This window comes from Poecilia latipinna, unplaced genomic scaffold (genome assembly GCF_001443285.1).
Source record: "Poecilia latipinna isolate Pla-1442-1.1 unplaced genomic scaffold, P_latipinna-1.0 Scaffold2889, whole genome shotgun sequence".
Taxonomy (NCBI): domain Eukaryota; kingdom Metazoa; phylum Chordata; class Actinopteri; order Cyprinodontiformes; family Poeciliidae; genus Poecilia; species Poecilia latipinna.
The window spans coordinates 8,007-11,376 of NW_015115505.1; the positions used below are offsets into that span (position 1 = coordinate 8,007).

Here is a 3,370-nt window from a genome sequence, read left to right on the forward strand (position 1 = left end):
CTTTAAAATACTGTTGTTAGTTTATAAATCACTGAACGGTTTAGCACCACAATACATTAAAGATCTGCTGTTGTATCAACCTTCCAAACCTCTAGACTAAAAACCCACCTGCTTAGAGTTGCTTTGGAAACATAATCAATTAAGAATTTAACAATGGCATTGACTTAATGTAATATTTTAATTATGTGTTGCATGACTTTGTGTTTTTATGATGTCAAGCACTTTGAAATACTTTGGCTCTAGTGGCTTTTATTTGAAAGTAGTTCGACAGGAAACAGAGTAATGAGACATGCGGCAAATGTTGCCAGGCTGGGAATCAAACTTGCGACCACTGCCATGAGGACAACACCTCCCCAAAGAAGCTACATTTTAGTGTCATCTGGCTAGAGTACTGACTTCAACACGTTTACTGTGTGCTCTATATAGTTTGAGACCAGAGTGCATTCAATAAGAATGTGATTATTACTGATGCCCATACTTTTGAGAACTTTGACCTGAGCAAAGTTGCTTTTTAAGTAAGAGAAGCATCAAACAAATACAGCTCATACTGTCATCACTTAATGCTGCACTGTTTGGGGATGGAGATGAAAAGAACTAGTTCTTATTAAGGAAGAACTGACACAACTGGGCCTATCACGATGACAAATTTTGCTGGATGACAAATTGTCTCAGAAGTCATTGTGATAAACAATAATGTTGTTCAGAGACCATTTTCGAGTAATATAAAGGTCTTGGCAAAATAATGCAAGAACACATCCTCACAGATCAATTAACTTTTCATTTTAATGAGCATTTAACAGTGGGACAGTATTTATTTTGGACATTTTAAATATATAAAATAATATATAAAATAATTAAACAAAAGAATAGAAACAACAAATAAAATTGATCATGAAGTCTGTGTTAACAAAATTGTCTTCCAAAATAGGCCAGCTGAGTCCAAAGCACCAGACTGAAGACTGTTATCTTCCAGTTTTTGGTAGAAAGAGAGAAAAGTGAAATACAAATCATGCAAATTGAAAGTATTAAACCCATTTTCATTTATTATGTGATTAATTGATTTTCTTATTGCGACGGCACTGTTTGAGACAAACTCCAAGCAGATTTTGTTGAGTACTAACTTATAGATGTCCTGCGGCCAGATTCTCCAATCAAGCTTTAGATGAAGTTCTTCTAGAATTATAGCAGTTCTCTCAGCTGCTTTCCTATGACTGCTCTCCCTGCTTATCCTGTCATTATAGGTTGTCAGTCATGTACTGGCTGGTTTGCTGTTGTGCCAGCCTGCATTTTCATATGAGTAGTTGAACAATGCTCCCTGAGATTTTCAATGTTTTGGGATATTGTTTTATAAACTGATTTCTTTATATCTCTGCATTATAATAAAAGTATCATCAACTTTACAGATCATCAACTGTGCATTTGTTTGTGAGTAAACTTAATAAAATAGCAGAGGATCAAACACCTATTTCCCCATCCACAGAAGGAAATGGGGCCTGACTCATGACTTTTGAGTGTTACTGTACAAGTCTTACATCCCGTCCTCCCTGGTGTGTGCACAGGTGTGTCTGCTGGTTATCCCTCTCTGCCTCTGCCTGGTGAAGTCTCTGGAGATTCCTCGGTATGTCCTTACTGCGTCTACTACAACCAACTCGGTGAACATCCGGATGAGCAGTTGGAAGACCCTCTCCATGGAAACTCATGCCACATTGACAACCTGTATCACAATGACAGTCCATGTCAGTGTAGCAGTCCACAGCGATCTGAGCCAAAGATAAGCATCTGGAAATGCTTTTGGCTGAGACTCCGAAACAAGTTAGAACTTATTGTCTGCAGCAGATACTTCAGCAGGGGAATCATGATTGCCATCCTCATTAACACGCTGTCAATGGGCATAGAGTACCACGAGCAGGTGAGCCATTAGACTGCTAGCATGTTTGTGTTAACGTGCACGACTCGGTGCATGGCTCCCTCAGACTGAATGTGACTCCTGTCTGACTGACGTGCTAATTACTGTGTGTGAGAAAGTCAACAAATTTACCCTCCAATCAAAACTTACAGCACCCAGCATATGGGATCTCAACACCAGTGTGCATGCTCGGCTGTGTGTGGGTGTATGCAGACATGTATGAGGAGATGGGGAAACTCATAAGACCTCCAGTGCTAATTAAAGAGTGACCCTGGGAAAAGAGTGAGAGACTGAGCGGAAATAGAGCTGAGTCGCAGGAGAAGGCAGGAGTGAAGGGAAGAATCAGGTGGAGGAGGACAGATCTGACATTCCGATTGGCTGAATGTCGGCAGCAGACTGTGGAAAACGAGGGAAGATTTCATTTGTCATTCAGCCTGCTCCTTGACACATCTGGATGGCCATAGCATAGTGAATGTTGAATATTTCACTATAAGAGCTGCCTCATTTTATCCTATTTCTATGCCTGGATAGTCAGACGTGGCTTCACAGCTATGTGATGAAATAACTTCACCAAATGTATGAATAAAACCTATTTTTCAGTTACTATTTAAAAACTTTACACTTCAAAATGCAAAAATGTCCCTGTGAGTATTGCAGTTCAGGAAAACACCTTTTTAATCTTCTGTGAGCAGCTTTGTGTCAGGCCAGCATCACTGGGCATGCTCAGAATCCAGCTGCATGTTTACACAGCATTGCTGCTTTGCATAATCTGTGAGAAAACTCCCTGGCTATGTTCATGGAAGTAAGGACATGTTACACAAGCCTGTGGCATAAAGCATCCTGCTCATGTTTGAAATTGACACTTTTTCTCCTTCTTCAAGTTAATCATCATGATTAATAAAAAAAAGGTAACACTTTATTTGAAGGGGGGTGAATAAGACTGACATGACACTGTCCTAAAAACCTGTCATGAACATGAATAAGCCTTCATGAATATTTATGACTGTTGTCATAAAGCGTCATTCGGTAAATTATGACACTTTTAATACAAAGTTGACATTATTCAAAATGTCTTTGTTATGACAACTTGACATTAACCAAGAAATCATTACTGATATAAATTTGTTATAAAAGTATTACTGATTGCACTTTAAAAATTAGGTAACTTTATGTTATTAAAGGTAAAGTTTAAACAGTAATGATTTTGAATAAAGACATTTTGAATAATGTCAACTTTGTATTAAAAGTGTCATAATTTACAGAATGACACTTTATGACAGCAGTCATACATATTCATGAAGGCTTATTCATGTTCATGACATGTGATATGTCATGTTTATGAAAGTGTCATGTCAGTCTTATTCAACCCCCTTCAAATAAAGTGTTACCTAATCTTATAAAAATGTAACTGACTGGCTCTATTTTTTGCTCAGTAATACAAGACCACCAAAGACTTGTGATTTT

General features: G+C 38.0%; 1 long non-coding RNA gene across 1 annotated transcript; it reads left to right on the forward strand.

Moving 5' to 3' along the window:
- Positions 1–1,543: 1,543 nt before the first annotated feature.
- Positions 1,544–2,391, forward strand: LOC106939491 (uncharacterized). The gene is made up of 2 exons (XR_001422859.1): positions 1,544–1,909; positions 2,059–2,391. It is a non-coding gene; the product is annotated as an uncharacterized LOC106939491 (long non-coding RNA).
- The last annotated feature ends 979 nt before the right edge of the window (positions 2,392–3,370 follow it).